The sequence below is a fragment of the Pteronotus mesoamericanus genome, unplaced genomic scaffold (assembly GCF_021234165.1).
Source record: "Pteronotus mesoamericanus isolate MK-2021 breed Mesoamerican mustached bat unplaced genomic scaffold, CSHL_Meso_final contig_2, whole genome shotgun sequence".
Lineage (NCBI taxonomy): Eukaryota > Metazoa > Chordata > Mammalia > Chiroptera > Mormoopidae > Pteronotus > Pteronotus mesoamericanus.
Window position 1 is genome coordinate 11,259,119 of NW_026555084.1, and position 19,966 is coordinate 11,279,084.

Here is a 19,966-nt window from a genome sequence, read left to right on the forward strand (position 1 = left end):
ACTTTTACCTTGGTGCTGGCAGCTGGAAATCGGTTCTTTGTTGGCCAATGACTCCCCAGTGACTCCTGCTACACAAAGGTAGAGCTCACATTACATTTGGACTTTGGTTGCTTCCAGCACTTGGCTATGGTACACTGTACTGCTATAAACATTGGAGTGCATAGGTTCTTTTGAATTGGTGTTTTGGGATTCTTAGAGTATAATCCCAGCAGTGGAACTGCTGGGTCAAAAGGCAGTTTCTTTTTTAGCTTTTTGAGGAAATTCCAAACTCTCTTCCACAGTGGCTGCGCCAGTCTGCATTCCCACCAACAGTGCACTAGGGTTACCTTTGCTCCACAGCCTCAACAGCACCCATTGTTTGTTGATCTGTTTATGATGGCCATTCTGACCAGCGTGAAGTGGTATCTTATTGTGGAATAGCCAAGTGCTGGAAGCAACCTCAGTGCCCACCAGTAAATGAGAGGATCAAAAAACTATGGTATATTTACACAATGGAATACTACGCAGCAGAAAGAAAGAGCTACCAGCCTTCGTGACAGCATGGATGGAACTGGAGAGCATTATGCTAAGTGAAATAAGCCAGGGGTAGAAAGACAAATACCATATGATCTAACCTATAAGTGGAACCTAATCAACAAAACAAACAAAAGCAAGGAAAATATAACCAACAACATTGAAAGAAAAAAGAAACCAACAGAATCAGGGTGTGGGGGGGGAGTGCGGGGAAAGGGAAGGGAAGGGTCAAGTCAAAGAGCATGTAAAAAGGACCCATGGACAAAGCCAAAGCGGGGAAGGATTGAGGGAAGGAGGCGGGGAGGGGGGTAGGGGGCAGGGGAAAGTGGTGGCGGGAAAATGGAGACAAATATATTTGAACAAAAGAAAAAAAAATTGGACTTTATTCTTTCATATCCCCTTGCCTAGAACAAGTGTGATTAATGTCATTTATTTGGAGTGATGTTATTTCTTTATTCGGTTAATTAAGAGATATTATCCTGTATGCTCTTGGCTTGTGAAATTATAACTCCCACAGTGAACCTGTGCTAAATAAATTGCTAGCAAAGACAACTCAGTCTCTGAGTATAAGGTTTGTGCCCCGCTAAACAGAAACAAAACATCAATCACTCCAACTATTACACTGTTAGAACTAAACCTCTTCCATTGTTGGCTGGTAGGAACCTATGTAACTTGCTCCCTCGCCCTTCCTGACAGATCTTCAGGAGCCCTGAGAGAGTTGGCCTGTTTTCCGGTGGAACACGAGCCACATTCCTTTCAACCACTTTCTACCTAAGACCTGGATCAGTCACTTCTCCAAGAAGCCCGATTGACTTAATGTTGGTCACTGTTTTCTTGCCCTGTTCAGAGAACAGACCTACTAAACATGTTTTGTTTTGGTTTTCAGAGAAAGTCATACTAAATTCAAACTGATATTTAGCAGTCAAATTCAGAACAATTGTGATTTTACTTGAACCTCTTTGTCTTACAGCCATTTTCCATTTCTTATACACAATATACCCTGGATCTCAATGACATCAACAAAATTCCTCACTTGCCCCTAATGATAAACTTTGAGGTTGTTTCCAGTCTTTTGCTGTTATAAATACTGTTGCAATAAATAGCACTTTGTTTGCATCTTTTCATTGTTTTGCAAATTTATCTTTAGGGTAGTTTTGAAGCAGTAATTGTTGTAGCAAATGACAAGCAATACATATATTAATGAGATGCTATTAGAATGCAAGATATATTTTAAGATAATATTACATCACAAACATTTTTCTATGTTGCTGTTAAATATTCTTTTTTGATGGCTATAAGATAGTCCATTTAATCATTCCCTTACTAATGGGCATTCACCCTGTTTTCTACGGATTACCATTTCAATCACTGTAATGATTACCCAGGCAGATGAACCACTTGCACTCTTTCAAATGTACTTGACTATGGGCTAATTTCCACCCTCAATTGATGAGACTGTTTTGAACAACCTTCTACACTAAGATAGTCATGGATTCTGCAACAAGAGAACTCTCAAAACTACTTTCAAGAAAGCCCAATTTATATAGTTGAAATAAATACTGGCTGAAAAACAGCACCTGACCCCAGCTTTGTCACTAATTCTTACTGATGAGTCTATCCACATTGTCATTTATAGAAGTTAAAGCCTTAGATGAAATGATTTATAGATTTTTCTTCCAGCTTCAGAAAAGAATGCAATTCTAACAAAATTCTTATTTTGTATCCTTTTTTGTTCTCTAGGTTCTTGGAAGTTAAACTGTTACTCTACCTGTGTATGCTTTTTTTTTTTAAATTTCACTAAGCATCTAATATGCTTTACTCATGGCGAGTTTTACTACCTGCATGCTGAATTAACTTTTCAGACTCCTTCCTGGCTATTGAACTAGAGTGTCTGGCTCTAAGTACAGAAAAGATTCATGCCTAATTAAAATCATACAGATATTACTAACTACCCCTTATTTACAAGCATCATGCTGGTTCAAATCTAATTTTTTGATACATTAGGTTTGTTACATCAGTAAATTCCCTATAAAATATAAAGTCTAAAAATTATGCCCTTAAACACCCTTTCTTCATCATCTAACAGCACTAGATGTACAAGAGAGATGGATTTATTTAAAACTAGGCCACCGTGACTGGTTGAACACAGGTAACTATCTTCATATTCGTCTACAAGAACAGATTATCTTTAACTTAATTCCCAATTATGTCCCTGCTCTCAATGGACTGCCTGCGGCATTAACTGGAAGGGGAGACAGAATAATAATCCAGGGCCTTCAATAAACTCGTTTCTAGTTTTCTCTGATGTCATTTGGAAGAGACACAATTTAGAAGTCTCCCGGACAGATGTCAAAGACACAAGTCTCACCTTAATAAGGAGCCATCCTTCTAATAGATCTCTGCACACTCTACCAGACACTATCTTTTGTTATCCTTTAAAAAAATAAGAAAGGAAAGAAGAAAAAATAAGTAGCCTTGGGACCGAGTCCTTTCATGAGGAGGACAGACCAATGGAAGCTGGCACAGCCACAGGCAAAGCACTGGAGCACGGCTTTCCTCACACAGAACCCACGGAAGGCAAAATGCTGTAACTCCTCCGAGCACAGAACTCTTGTGTTAAGTTATTCTGTCTCCCTCTCACATACAATGGGGGAGGGGAGATGGTCCAAATAGCTTCACCTGAAATGTACTTATAAACAGAGTGTGGCGGGGGCTGTGGGGGGGGGGGGGGGAGATAACAGGCATGTTGGCCAGTGTTTTGTAGTGTAAATTGTATTTAAGGAAGAGGATCTGGCCCAGATGTACATTTTGATTCTATTTTAAGAAGAAGGAAAGTCCAGTGTCCTCTTTTATGTATTCATAACATAATACAGAACTGCATGCACAGTAAATCAGAATAATTCAAGAGTTACTATTCACCTAAGGAACATAATTACTATTTGGAAATCAGAAAATTGAGGGAAAATGGAGGGTTGAGTACAGGAAAGTATAGAAAGAGTGAGGCCATCGAAAATGCATTAATGTTGTGGTCATATGAATACAAAGGTTTGTCAGAGATGTCTGAGATATTCAAATACAGAAAATTTGTGTTTATCTAGAATCAAAACATCTGGATGTCTGAAGTAACACTTTACTTTTGTGAGAAGGTAGTAAGAGGGTTATCAGGTTATAACTTGCAACACTCTGAAGTCTCCAGAACGTCTCTAAGCTCCAGATTAATATTTCCAAGTTCCTCCTTGATATCTTCTCTCACACACATCGAAGGCATCCAAGATTTCACATGATCAAACTGAAGATGCGATCTGTCCTTGCAGGCTGCATGGTCTTCACTCTTCCCTCATCTCAGCAAATGACTGATATTGAACGGCCCTTATGCTTAAGCCAGACACTCAGGAGACAGGGCCAGCTTCATGGAGTGTGACCGACGTGGTCACACACAGCCCCGTGCTCAGAAGGGTCTTGCTCTGGGAGTTGAATGCTCTCTATAGTTGTCATCTTCAATTTCTTAATTTGACCTTCTCATTTGTGTTTTATAATAAAGTCTCCTGGAACAATGGGACTTGTTGCCTCAGCTCAAATGTGGCCCTGCCTCCCACCACCTCCCTGCCTCCCAGGACAGGTCCTCAGCCTTCCTGTTCCCTGGCATCCAGAGCCTCCCCCTAGCCTACTCCTCCCTGTCACTGGCCAGTGGCACCTGTTGCTCCCTGCCCAGAATAGCAACCAGATCATGTTGGTGGCAGGCAGGCGCCCTTCGCCCTCAGTGGGCACGTCAGCGGGCACCTGAGTGCAGGTCCCTGGAGAGCAAAGGCGGAGCGCACACGGCCCGTGGTGCCTCAGCGGGGCGTGGCCGTGGCCGTGACTGCCCTGGGATGGCAGTGCTGTAATGCCCTTCTGGGCTACTTGGTGGTGGAAGCCACTTGCCCAGCCCCACCCAGGTACCAAGTGAGCCCTGGGGCAGTGGCTGCAATAACCCTGGGGGCTGCCTACCCATGGCCGTTGGAGCATGGGCTGGTGGAAAGGGTGGCTAAGAATCCCAGTCCCCGGTGGGGGCACAGCACATGAAAAGGCCATGTGAGAACACAGCCAGAAGGTGACCATCTACAAGCCAGGAAGAGAGCTGTCACCAGAAACCGACCTTGCGAGATCTTTATCTGGGGCTTCCAGCCTCCAGAACTCTTGGAGAAAATAAAGTCCTGCCCTTTAAGCTATGCATCCCCCCATCTCTGATATCGTGTTATGCCAGCCTGAGCTGAATGAGACAGGACCATCGTGGCTGGACGCATGCTGGTCCTGCGCTGGGTACCGACTGAGGCTTAACTAGCCTTAAAGGAAATTTTTGAAGTCAACTGGGGAAGCTTGAATGGCACCTGGGTATTAGATGACATGACATTTTATTGACGTGGAAAAGTGAAGACGATGAACTGAAAATACACAGATTACAAAACAATATGTGTATTAGTATCTCACATGAAAAACTACAAAACTGTGTGTGTGTGTGCGCGCACGCGCGTGCAGGTGTGTGTGCGCGCGCACATGCGGGTGCATATCTGGAAAGCTATACACTTAAGTGTTATAGTAAGGGTCTTTCAATGGTAGGAATGTGATTTTTAACTTTGCTTGTCTGTATCCTCTACATACATGTACTGCTTCCATAACAATAAAATATCATTTTAACAAATTAATGCCAAGTCCTTCTTTAGGAAAAAGTCTGTCAATTTATGGAATGATTCTGAGCTTTGTCATGCCATACACTGAACCATTTCCTTGTCCCATCTTCCTTGCTGTGGACCAGCCACAATCATGACAGCTGTCAGTGGGGAGAGATGCCAGTATGTACTCAGCCGCATGACAAAGGGAACGCAGCAAAGCATCGCTTGTATATTGGGTCCCAACTTCCACTCATTTATAGCTGAAGGAATTCATGGTTCAATCTGATTCAAATAAAACTTGCTGGGTTAATCAATCCATTCTCCCTACAGAAGTACTCTCAATATTAAAAAGACTGTAATACCAACTTCTGATCTGACATGAAAGTATTTAGGAAACCACTCAACATGGCAATACAGGGGTATAACTGAAATATGAAGTTTTAATTTTATACCATTCAATGGCATTTATTAGGCATCTTACCTGAAATGTTCTATGTTTCTTCCTCAGCCAATTTTTTTAATTTTACCTCTTCTTAAAAACTTCTATTTCTCCAAGAAGTCTGATCTGACTTTTCTAAATTAAGCAAATATCCCCTCTGTCTGAAAATGCAAGGTGCTAAGTGTCTCTGACTGAGCTCACATAAACACTGAGCCCCTAGTTATTTAAATACGTTTATCTTCTCTGTCTAGATAGACTGGAGGGCCCTGTGGGGGTAAAGACCTTTAAAAACATCTTCGGTATTCTCCACAGTGTCTTATAATTGAAGACACTGAAGGAATATTTGTTGATTAACTGACAGATCTGGGATTATTTTTTCTTTTGTTCCTAAACTGTAGTACAAAACTGCTAGAGGACGGTTAATATTTATTGAAATGGATGCCAATTCTTGATCTCTAAACATGGTAATGATCCCTTTCTAAACAGTTTCATATTTCACACCTTGTTTTCTAACTGGCTCTAGAAAGGGTAGGGCTGATTTGCGAACTTACAATCCAAAACAGAACTCTCTCCCTGCCAGTCTGTGCGAGATGGCTGAAATACTGAATGAGAATGGAGGTTTCCAGTCATGCACCAGGTGACAAAAGAAAGAAGCATTTTCAAAGAAGTAAAATTGTTCTTTCTCTGCTAAGAGTGTATCTTAAGAAACAAGAAAACAGCCAGGCTGAAAGTTGTGTCTTTGTCCCCATTTTTCCAGTGCTGAGCCAGGAAAATGAGATACTGGAAGGGTGAAATTTTGCCAAACCCCGGAGAAATGACTCATTTGCTGTTGGGGATGCAAGGCGGTTGGTGACATTTAATTGAAGAATTGCCCAATTTTCCATCTGGTTGACAAGAAAAAAAAATCAAGGTGAAACAGTTGGGGCCCAATTTGTGTGACTGAGCTAGAGGCGGGTGCCATCCAATTTCATTCTCTTAAAGCAGTGGATCTTAGCAATGAGATGGCTCTGCTCCATGCTCTGAGGGTGCAATTAGAAACACGGGACACTTCATGTCTTGCCTCTTGTCCTTCCAGAAAGATGCTTAGAGTATATTAACTTTTGACTTACTCTACTGTGCCACAAAAATGGTACAACTTAAGACGTGGGCTGTGGGTTTACACAGATGGTATTAAACTCCCAGCTCTGCTATTTATGAGCAATGTAGCCTTGGACAAGCATTGCTTCCTCTCTGTTCCTCAGTTTTTCCATCTGTGAAATGGATACTATTTTAGTGGTTACCACACACACACACACACACACACACCCTCATCATGATTGGCCAACATTTCCAGGGCACATGCTTCTTAAAAACCAAGATTTCTATTGTTATTTTCTACTACCATGAAGAAACCTCTTCATTACTTACAAATTCAAACTTCTGAGCCTATCCAAGTTCCAGCTTTGGAGGAAATGGTCTACCTGGGGCAGCTGTACAGAAGACCAGGGCACATTAAAATTATTGGAATGGCTGGATCCAAGGCTCTTGGTATTGTCTCACTTCCATTTTCCAAGTGCGCCAGCATGGCTGCTATTCCTCCTTTTGATCCGGCCCTTTCTACCTTCGTCTTGTCACCTATTTATTCCCTACTCCTAGTACGCCCTTCACTGCCACCCTCGATACAAGTAAATCCCACTGCTCTTCAAGGCTTACTCCAAAGTCACCATCTCTGTGAAATTATGGAGTACACAGGCAGAAGCTACCTTTTCTCCCCTGAAACCTCCACAGTACTTAGAGATCACCTTCCTTTCATGTTTATTTCACTCTATTTTGCATTATGATTATCTGTTTTACAGGCAGACTTCTGCATCCCCAGTAGCAAATACCTCATTTCTCAAGAATATATGTGCTGTACACACACACACACACACACACACACACACACACACACACATCCTTGAGAGATATATACATATATACATATATATATATATATATATATATATATATATATATATGAACAGAGAGAACACCTTCTTCTTCACACCTAGAAAGTGTGAAAAGATACACAGGTCTAGAGCTTTTTACATAATTGGTACTGATTAAATGGCTGATGAATAAATGAATAAACAAACAGCCCCAAGCCTATTGTTGAATCAATTAAAGAATCTGATGAGCACTACCTGAGGAACCTCCTCTCTATATCCCTCATTTCCATCACCCCTCTTCTGGTGTATTTACCTCTCTTCATAAAACAGCAACATCTGCTCTTTTGGAAAAATTGGTAAGAAAACTTCTGTCTGTCCTTGCACGATCCTTACTCATCATGTGCCCAAAAGGAGGATGGCATAATCTCACCAGTAAGGTAAGAACAGGGCTTAAGCACAAGGCAATCAACCCATTCCAGAGGCTCAGCCAACCTCCACGCAGGTGAGTCAGCCAGATGCAGAGGCGCTGCTGGTCTAGGCTCCCATTGGTAGCCCAGCATTTCCTGAGCGGACTTTTTAATTGGGGGTAACTTACAGAAGGACGATGGGTGTGGCCTGCCCACATATACACATCCCGTAACACTTTTATAAGTCCTGAAAGTAGAGCTGATGCTGAGAAGGAAACCAGGGAAGAAATTGTATTTTAGAGTATGAAACTTCATAAGGAAATACAGAACATTCTGCAGTTTATATACCAGAGATATGAAAGAAAAACCCCAAGAAGCTATACGCCTTCTTTTAAGTGTTATTTTAAATCTGATGTTTTATTAATAGGCTACTATTAAATCAAAATGGGTCTCCAGCCAGTGCACTCCTAAATTGGAAGCTTACACATCACTGGAACGAGCTCCACCAGGGCAGCACCAGATTCAGCAGAGGATATTAAAAGCCCTGAAACAATCTGAGGTGAGACTTAACAGAAGATGTCCCATTGTAATAGGTTAAAATTGTCATCTAAATGGAAATAAAGGCCCACCCTCAAGGGAGGGTCACAAACAGCTGGATCCTGAACACAACACCACAGCATCTAGATCTTTGAACCCACTTATGCCAACAGCAAATGCAGAGGAGTGTACAGTGGTGGCTTTTCACAGTCACTGACTCAACAAGGATCTACTAAGTCCCCACTTGGAGTGCAGTGCGCTGCAGCGCAGGCTCTCTGGAGACATACAAACACGTGTCACCTAGCTTGTCATATACTCAGCACTCATATTTCTGTTAGTGTTCCTGTACTGGACGATCGTAATCAGGAGCAGACCTAGATTCTGCGGGGCCTGAAGCTTCTACAATATACGGGTATGCTCTTTAAGAAAAAGAACACGAAAGTATAAGCACAAAATCAAGTTCTTGGATATTCTTGGCGGGGCTGGGGGGCGGTTCTTGCAAGTAAGGGGCATTGAGGCTTAAAGTTCATTAGCTGTTCAGTAAATCCTCCTCTGGTTCTAAAACAACGGTGCTTGCCCCAATAAAACCCACTAGTTAATGGCCTGCTCGGTGTTTGCCAAAAGACTACGCAAGCGATGAAACAGAAATGATGGTGACGAAGATGATGATGTGATGATAAAGAAGATGACGACGACAGTGATGATGATATCATGATGAAGAAGAGGATGATGATGATTATGAAGAGGAAGAGAAAGAAACTAGAGGAGAGGACTTACAAAGAGCATACCTCTGTATCCCTTCACACTGGCGTGATTAGCCAGCGGGAACCCGAATCAGAAGCCCAGATGATGGCGCTCTCCTCACTCCGTGTCTCGCACCCCTACTATGCTACTCTCTTGCTCACATAACCTCTCTTGTCTGTAACCTGCTGCTCCTACAAATGGTCTGACATGCACTGTAACTTATCTTCATTGTGCACCATTCAGAAGAATCTGAAGGGACTGTATGCACATCAATCCCTTTCCTTTCTAGGGTAGTTTAGGGATTTATAGATAGATAGATAGATAGACAGACAGACAGATAGATAGATAGATAGATACAGGAGTCATGACAAAAGCCAGCTGAAGCTTTTCTTCCAATAGATCTCCTGCGATATGTTACTTCTCTTTTCCTTTCATGACTGTGAAACAGAAAAGGGAAACTATTTTCTCTGCAGTAAAGGAGATTCTGTGGGTGGATACTCTACAAGGTATAAAGGCTGAAAGGAGAAGAGATATAATTATAAGAGATATAATTATTTCAGTCTAGTTAAGGTGGATTCCCAAATGTTACTTTTCCTTAACGGCCCAGTTGGTTTTCAGACAAATATTTCAGTTGCCTAGTTTTCATCCTATAAATTACTTATTCAACAGATAGTTACACTGTCTACTATGTGCCTGCAGCCCTTTAGACCCTGGGAATCTATCCATGAATCTGTGAGAAATGGCACAAGCCTAAATACCATCGTTCAAAAAGAAAACTCCCCAAGAAACACCACTCACTGTATCAATAGGCACACTGCATACACTTTTGGTTGGGAGCCTGAGGGGTAGGGATGTGGGCATCCAGGGATTAAAAGTAACAAACAATATTTGAGATGCTCTTTTAAAACACAGATTGTGAGTTATAAATGGGTATATTAACAGTGTGTTGCACAGGGAAAAACAAGCAGGTAGGACTAAGAGTACACAGTGTTGCGCTGGAGAGGCACAGGGTGCCCCAGGGCTTACAGCGGGTGGGCCAACTGGTTCACCGTGGCGGGTGCTGTGGTAGACCCTAGCGGATGGCCTCCTAGAGGAGGGTATGACCTGAAGGTGGCGCCACCGTGTCTGTGTGTGTAGGGAGCAGGGATGCCACTCTCCAGATAGGTAAACAGGTACTAAGGCAAAACAAAACAACACAACAACTAAGCAAGCCAACAAGCAAGCCCATGGCACATTCAGGGGTGAAAGAGGACGGCTGTACCGCAGAGACAAGGGGAGCCTGGGGACGGTCAGGGGCCAGACCATGCACACTTTCAAAGACCATGCTATGTATGGGTCTAGCCTTTTACCTAACACACCCCATTTTGCACATCTGTAAAAACTAAAACAGCCTCAATGTGTGATGTGGTGGAAAGAACTCTTTTCAGGATCCTCTGAGGCTTTTGCAGGAACCCAAAGAAGAGATTCCCCAGGGTGGGGAATGTTTCTTAACTTCGTGTTCTCCAAGCTACACACTCGGTCACAAAGTCTGGCTCCACAGGTTGGCGTGCTGCCTCTGTAAATTCCACCTCCTTATCTGTAAAGGAAGAGTTTGGCCCTGTGATTTTCTGTGCATGGTGCCACATTTTTTAACTTTTTAAAAAAATAGCTTTTCATTTACAATGAGGTTGTAAACACAGTACAGAGTGCCTGTATACATTTTACTCTGCTTCTACTAACATCAACTTAACCCTGGTCTATTTGCAAAACTGAAGAAATCACCACTGATATACTACTATTCACTAAACTACAGACTTCAAATCAGATTTCATCAGCTTTCTTCACTAACCCCTCTTTTCTGCACCAGGACTCAATTCAGTAGTCCTGAGTTTTGTTGTCATATCTCCTTCGTCTTCCCCAACCTATGACAATTTCTGCATCTTTGTCTTTCATGGCATGGCCACTTTCGAACAGTAGTAGGCAGGAAAAATATAATAAACACCTTAGGATAAAATTGCTTTGAAGTGCCTCAATTCCCAAAATAACAGAATGATTATCTAACGGTACCCATTATGTCCTACTAATTGCCTTATGAAATTTACACTGGAAGCTAACAGAAAGCAGTCACAAAAAATAAAAATTGCCAATAAAATACGTGAGACTAACAAGGGCTCACAGAAAGAAATACTAGGGGCTTCTAGTATTTTTCTCATGGTTAAACTGAGGATGTGGATGTAGGGGGTAAATACCTTCACATTGGCCACATGATTTTGAGTCTCCCAAGGGCTCTAAACTTTCCAAGAAAATCATTTTCCCTGGTCTCTACCCTCTTCTTCATTCTATAGGTCTAGTATGATCTGCACATCAGACCTGGAAGGGACTTAAGATACGACAGTCACAGGGAGTCCCTTGTCCTATCTAGTTTTCTTTTTAGGAGTCCCATTAGTCTTTATCCCTCCTTAAACATTATTTGTTCTTTTCACTTTCAGCATGTTCCCCTTCCCTCTGTACCCTGCAGCCACCACAGATTCAATATGTCTACGATGACAAGATACGTGTTATCTTCCTTAGACTTTTTTTTTTATTTTTAAACATGATTATTTTTGGTCTCTAATACCCCCAGAAAATCTCTTTCCACATAGTCTCAGCCCATCTACGTTGGCAGAGAATTAGAACATGTAAGACCCGTGTTTGTAAATTTTCTAGACCTCTCTGTTTGCTATTTAAAAAGCCCAAGATTCATTCCCAATTATCTTTTCTTATGAAGACAGAGCTGTCTCCTAGATTTAAATCACAGCCATCAATGTGCTACCTAATCTACAGTGGAATCTGTAAAGGTGGAACACAACAGAAGCAAGGTTTCTTTGTGCCCTAAGATAAGCCTTGAGTCGGTCTGTATAGGTGACTTTCATTTCAGATAAATTTGATGGGCAGAACTGCCTTCTCACTGAGTTAGGAAATTAGTATCCGAGATGATGAAGGTGCCACCAGGGGAGCTCGAAGACAGAGAAGGACCTGGGGAACATCAAGGAGAAAACAGTGGCAGTTACAGTTTCACAAGCTCCATCACACTTGATTTCCCTTCCTTGAGCCCAAGGTGTTTCTTCCGCCTCAGGGCCGTTGCGCATGCTGTTCCTTCTGCCTAGATGGCCCCACTACGCACCTTCTCGTCTGCCTGACTCAGGAAAGTCTTCACCTGCCTTCCAGACTAAATCAGGTCCTCTTTCACATGCATTCAAAATTCTGTGTGCTTTTCCTTCACAGCACTTAACTAAATCTGTAATTCCTTATCTGTGCTGTGATTTAACAACAATCATGTCAGCTAACAATTACTGCGCGCACTATATGCCAAGCACTGTATCTCTGATTCAGTCTTCAGAGTAAAACTCTGAGGAGGCTGAGGCACAACTAGACTAACGTCTGGCTCTCCAGGAAGCAGCACATGACAGGGGGGCAGATTCTGTGTTTATCGGGAAAAGGCTCTCGGTACATACGTATTAAACAACTGCCTGTAGTGTAACATAGCAGGGAAAAACACACTTCAGGGTCCAAAATGCAGGTTTAAATCTCAGTCCTGTGATTGGCTAGCTCTGTAAACTTAGACAACTTACGTAACTTCTCTAAGTCTTGGTGTCCTCATCCATCTGAGATAATGAATCTCACAAAACCAACCAACCAACCAACCAACCAACCAACCAACCCATAACCTTTAAGGCAATTAAATGACACAATGTAGGTGAAAGTATCATCTCCACCATGAATTATATGCTCCATAAATAACAGCTTTCCTATTCTTTTCAAAAACATTTCTTAGTGGTCTAATAGTTTCTCAGGCAATCCCCCTTCCTATTCTATGAGTCGTATCCTTAGACACCGTTTGGACACTTTGCTCACCAAGAGGCAATGATTCAAGTTAATCACTTTGGGTTCTTTCTATGATGATATTTCAAGAATGAAGACGGGTTTCTTAATGTGCAGGGGAACACATGTGCAATGGAAATCAACAAGAAATACTCACTCTACACTTCACCTGACTGGACTACTAGAGATCCACGTTGTATTTCTGTTCTGAACTTGAAGAACCCCCCAAACAGTTACCCTATTCTACTCCTCCGGCTTATAAACCTAATTGCCTTAACCACCATTCTGGTAAAGCTTTGGCAGCATGTTGAAGTTACACTAAAAGATGGAGAATTGAATCCCCAATTAAAAGGTGCTCCAGACAAAAAAGAATCATGATATTAGCATTTCAAAGTAGGAAAGCAAGCAAACAGAAAAACTCACAAAGGAAAAATATAATAAACACCTTAGGATAAAATTGCTTTGAAGTGCCTCAATTCCCAAAATAACAGAATGATTATCTAACGGTACCCATTATGTCCTACTAATTGCCTTATGAAATTTACACTGGAAGCTAACAGAAAGCAGTCACAAAAAATAAAAATTGCCAATAAAATACGTGAGACTAACAAGGGCTCACAGAAAGAAAATAAGCAAAGTTGTACACGTTTTAAGCATTTACAATGTACTAGGCTCCGAACTAGACATTTTAACTCATTTAATTTTCATTACATCTATGATGTATTTATTTAACAAATATTTACCAAGTACTTACAATGCATCAGGCACTATGTTTAGGGCAAGACGGACAAGAACCCTGCTGTATAGTATAGCTAGGGAGACATTTTAAACAGTTTCTTAATGTTTCCTTTTAAGGGTAACCGATTGGCCCAGGCTCACCTGGGACTTGGCTGGTTTCAGCAATGCAAGTTTCACATCCTGGGAATATCCCCTTGGTTCTGGGCACCGCGGGGGCAGTTGAACACTTGGCAAAATGACACAAGACATAATTAAATATAGTAAGTGCTATTACAAAGAAGTACAGTGTTACATGAACTATGCATGACTAGCCCTCTTTAACAGAAAGAAACTGAACTTTAAACAAGTTAATGTTTCCCTTTGGTCAACTAGGAATCTGAAGCCCAGCTGTTGTGACTCCCAATTCCATGGCCTGATTCTAAGGATGAGTCAATAAAATATCTTCTGGTACTTTATAGTCAAGAGTACAAGTCTAGACTTGTCCCTGTTGATGAAATACTCCCCCATAGAACAAGGAAAGAAAGATTTCAAAGCAGATTCCTTGGGTGTGGATCCTGAACACAAGTCTATCCCTGCCAGAAATGCATGAAAACAGGAACACACGCATAACCCTCTGACATCCCCATCTTTGGGGGAAGGGGTGGCTGGTAGAGGCGGGGAAGCATTTTCTAGTTTGACTGCAATATTTTGTGGGGGAAACCTGGATTTCCTCAAGTGTGAGGAGCCAGGTAGCAGGGGGGTCAGTAACACTGGCAGGGTCAAACACCTCCAGGAAGCAGATGAGACATGTGCCCAAAGGCTGTTTCAGCAGACAATCCCAGCTCATTTTGGTTTGAGAGATGCAGATTCCCTTGGTGGAAACAGGGAGGGAGGGGCCATGTCTTGCACTGAGTATATTTATCTGGCATCTTTGAAATGAGATACAAAGCCGAGCAGTCTTAAAAATTGGCAACATGGGGCAGTAACACAGACTGGGTTAGAAATCCCCCCATACATGATCGCTCCAAAGAGAGCAGGGCCTTTGGTCTGTTTTGGTCACTGCTGTGTTCCCTGTACACAGAACAGTTCCTAGCACATGGTAGATCCTTCCTTATATTTACTGGATGAATAGATGGAGAAACGGATGAGGAGATGATGGTCCTAGTGTCTAATTTGTGTATGTGGGAAACTTACTGTACCTCTCTGGGCTCTGGATTTCTCATCCATTAAATGAGAGACTTTAACTGCATGACTTTTACCCCTTCCGACAAAGTTCGGAGTTCTATAATCCCAAGTGTACACTTCAGGTTAAGAATCCATCCATAGCCAGGATGAGTCTCAGTGTCAGGACTTGAACTGCTAGATGTTCAACTAGAGGAAAACTGTTACATGTTTGTGATAGTAGAACCAGAGCCCTAACAAGCAGACCTGGAATGGAAAGTGGATACTAGACAGAAACATACAATACGACTCTTGTGTTCTCCTAGTTCAGTGATCATTCTTGGGTCTCTTCTCTATTTTTCCTGCGTGTTTATTATTTCCGCGCTGCCTTCTAAATTCATTCCTGAGAGAAGTTAATTGAGTTGGCAGCTAAATGTGTCAACAGTACCTGGGCTTTATTCTCCTGACACGAATCATTTTCCTGTGCTAGAGAACAAGCTAGAGAGTGAGGATAAAGAACACATCTGTTTTGGTGACTGTAGTATCTCCAGTGTTTGCCATGTAGAACAGGCTCAATAAGGATATCTTGAATGGATGAAGAATGACAACAGACAGCTATAAGAATATAAGTATTTATCAGTAGTTACTACATTCGTGAACTATAGCTTCCTGACCTCTGCAAAATAACCATTCAACTGTTAACCTCAGGTTCCTGAACAGTGTTAGCTGCTTTTTTGACTCCGTCTTTTGTTGTATGATTACCTTGTTTGTATGATTAGTCTGTTTTATATGGGGCCTGTGCTTTTTTCTGTCTTATATTCAGTTGAATATAGCACTTCGCTTGGTCAACATTAAAGATATCAGACAATACTAATGCAGAATCTGCTTGTATTCAAGTTCAAAAAGATGAAAATGGTGACCTTAATAAATTAATTCTTAAATTGTGGTGTCAAACAAGATGAGAGAAGTCTAAAAGCTAAATGGAAAACGTGATTTTTTTCATAGTTTCCTCCTAAATTCCCCCCACTGTGCACACACCTACAGGGCATTAAACAAGCAATGTGTATCTTGTGATTTTTGTGCTGGGTGGTTATGTCCTTCTAATTGGTCACATTAAGAGTGACAGTCTTTCCATGATGAGCAACAATAGGTATGGAAGAGAGTTATGCTTTATTCTCTTCCTTGTGAAGGAGGATATAAAATTTTTATATTGTTATTCAGATGAAATATTAAATCTCTTTCCAGGAAAAAAATTCTCTGTAACTTTCTCAGATCTCATAATATGTGGTCCTTGCATTTTAATAATTCATCTAGTGCCCCTTTCTTCATTACATACAGAAGCTTAAGAAAATCAAAAATACTATTTTGACTGGTAGAAATCACCATCATTATCACGATAGTAAATACCTGTTGGCCACAACTACATACTAAGTTCTCTAATTTAATCACCAGCACAATGTTACGAGCTAAAAAGTAGTTTCCTATCGTTTTACACAGGAAGAAACAAATGTTAGAGGGTAGGTAGCTGGCCCGAGGTCACACAGCCAGCAATTCAGAGTCGGAGAGTAATTCAGTCCTGGCTAACTCTAGAACCTATGTGCTCTTCGCTAAGTCAATTTTATACTGATATTTTAACACAAATTTTTTTTTTTTAAATCAGCTGATGTTTGAAAAAATCATCACAGGGCAATGGTCAAGTGCCATTTCCGGACTCAGCGCGCACGCTACCCCTTCTCCCATGATGCCACTGCAGCCATCGGTCAGGCACTGAGTCCAGGGGTTACAGGGCTTGGAAGGAACTGAATGAAAAATGTCCTGTCTTGGTAGCCGACCAAGTTGATCTATGATTAAATAAGTATTTACTTATACATATTTTAATGTTAGTCAGCAGTACACCTATTTCTTTTTACCTAAATTTTTCAAGTGACTGATACTGACTCCCAAAAAGTAGCACAGTCTTTGCTTTTATCTGTTCATTCATTCATTCATTCATTTTTTAAATACACATCTCCTCTACTGAGTACCCGCCACCTGTGAGTTTTGGACAGAGAGTGCACAGCCATTTAAAATGTGACCTTCCTCATGTAAGGGAGAAATGAGGATCATCATGTTTGCTATTCAACTGTCATCATGTTCGAGCAGTACTGGAATCAGTGTCAGACCCGTAACAGCTGCGGAGCAGGAGCCATCCTGCGGATGGCACGGTTCCACCTCCCTTGCCCCAGGCGGACAGGTCCCCAGAGAGCCTTGGTGTTCATTCAAACCTCCTCTGAAAGCCTTTCTTCATGGGTCACCTGCCACTGAGTCAGCTCCGGCTCTTGGGGAGCCTTTGCAGGAGAGTGTCCACCAAGTCCTCTCCTTTTTCTTCAAGCCAAGGTTTCTTCATACTGAAGATGACAGATCTAAAACTGCCTCCCTTTCTAGAAAATGCAGAGCCCAATGTGGTCTTAAATACTTAAAATAGATAATTCACCAGAGGGATTACCTTTGATGGAAAGGGCGCTGAACAGCTTTTTCTGATATTCCTAAAACTGCATTGCATTCACTGACACTGTTTGAAATACCAAAAGGATGTCACCAAAATGTCTTTTTTCATTTGAGAAAAAAATCCCGCTAGTGGGTAACAGAGAAAATCAGGTATACAGAGACTGTGAACGAAGCCAAGGACCTGCTAACTATGACCCTGGGACAAATCCAGCCTGGCGCTTGATTTTATAAATACCTCTTACTGGGACACAGCCACAGCAATTCATTTACGTTTCTCTGTTGCTGCTTTTGTGCTGCACTGGCAGAGCTGAGTCACGGCAGAGACCATACGGCAGGCAGAGTCTAAAATATCTACTATTTGGCCTTTAAAAAAAAAGGGTGCCAAGCTCTGGACTGAACCATCAGTCCGACGCTTCGCAAAGAGCTGTGTTCCACAAGCACGGGCTGTCTTGCAACTGCCCCTTGCACAGGTTACCTTGGGAACTCGCACGGGACCCAGGTGCTAAAGAGAATGAGCTAACGTTATTCTGGGGATCCGATGTGGTTTGGTCTTAATACCACCAGGAGGCTGCCGACTGACCTTAGCTGACTTCTGTTAGGCCTTCCTAAGGGCAAAGCCCTTGAATAAGCTGGAAAGATGGACTGCTGTGAAGAATTCAGTCTGTTTAAGCTCCAGCTCTGCCTGTGCTACCTCTAAGGCCCCTGGCTCCTCCTCACCCTGCAGTCTCGGGCTCCTTGTTTTAGGATCCCATACCTCCCTTTCACCTAGAATATTTCTCTCAAGTTCTTTTTGTACACTTGTAACTGTGAGTATTTGATTAGTATTATCCCTAATAAACTGTAACCTCTACTGAGAATTGTCACCATGTCCATTTCTTTCTCTGTGACGTATTCCTAGAGCTTCCTACAGTTTGGGGCACATAGTGGATCCTGAATAAACATCCGGTGACTGATGTTTACTGTCTATCTAGCAACAAGTTGTTTTTGTTTTGTTTTTCTGATGCATACCACGCATGATACTAAGTTGCATATTTCTTTTTAGCCTCCTCTGGGCTCAGCAAAGGAACCTCCATTCATCAGGAATTCAGTGACTGTTTCTTGGATGAACCGAAAAGTCCAATCAAGCCTGGTATAACGACATCTGACTAGAGCCACCATCTCTGCTACTTACTTTATAGATGACAATGCCACCCAGCAATTCAAAAAAACCTGGTGACGGCTGTTATAGCACATGAATGATACTATTTTCATCCCCCATCTTTCCAACACAGAGGGCCAGTGGACTGCTAAAACAGCATGAACAAAACGACCAGCAGACAGCAATTCGTCCCTTGCCACCTGGTAATCGCTTCTGCTACCTTCCCACAATTGGCTTTGCTCTGCCTTTCTGAGTGTGCTCTCTGCAGATGCTGAGATTAGGCTGGGAGTTTCGGTGGGGGTAGCACGCTTACAGCAACTTCCATGATGAGAACCACAATGAAGATGAGGAGAAGTGATGCTTATGAAGAGAAGTGAAAAAGAAAATGTAGAAATTATCTATCTCAGGATCTATCAAAATATGTTCATTCTATGGAACGGTAGTGCTGCAAGGTGCTCCACGAAGGAAGAGTTCCATGAGCCAATGAATTTGGGAAAAACTGCGAAGAATGAGCACATCTTAAAGATGGGCCAAGTATACTCCCTACCAGTTTAAAGCGCACACACACAAAAAAAATCCTGCATTCCTGCAGTTAAAAAAACAAAAAAACAAATGGACTCAGATTAGTGGGGATTGAGAGTGCTCATTCGCATCTGAGTTCTCCTGTCTTTCCCGGGCAAAGGAGATTCTCCGCCCCTTGCCTTTATGCAGTGTCCCGTGACTGGTTCCAACCGATGAAATGTGAGTAGGAGGGGTCGTGTGTCACTTCCAGGCTGAAGCAGAGAGAGCTCCTGTGTGGAGTTCTAGCTCTCTCAGTTCCTGCAGGGAGAACAGGAACGCCTTGCGACTCCTAAGGCCCCGCTGTTTGATGGCAGAGGCAGGAGACTCTACGTCATGGCAAGGAAACCCGACTACCCCGGAAAGCCCTCCCAATGCCACAGCCCTTGGCCTACAGAAGAAACAAACCTTTTCCATGTTAAGCCTCTGATATTTGTGAATTCATCTGTTAGCACGGCATAGCCCATCCTAACTCGAACATCTGATTGGCTGGGTGAGAGGAAGAGTAAGCACAATTGTTGCCAACATAGGGACATGGAAGACAAAACATGAAACAACTAAAGAGCCATCTGTGCCATGTGAAGTCAAATCTGCCTTCCTTAATAACTACCATGTCATGAGTTCCTAGTGCGTGTCAGGCACACTCCTGGGCGCTTGCAGATGCTCATCAATTCCAACCTTTCAAGAGTCCCAAGACAGAGAGGTCATCACTCCTACTTCCTGGGTAAGGAAACAGTGGCTCCAAGGCTTTAGATAACTTGCCCCAAGCCTCCCAGTGTGTGGGTCACAGTCACAATTCAAACCATTTTTCCCTGGCTCATTCTCGTTCTAAGTTGTGGCTCTTCCCACTGGGCCACATTTAGGGGGAA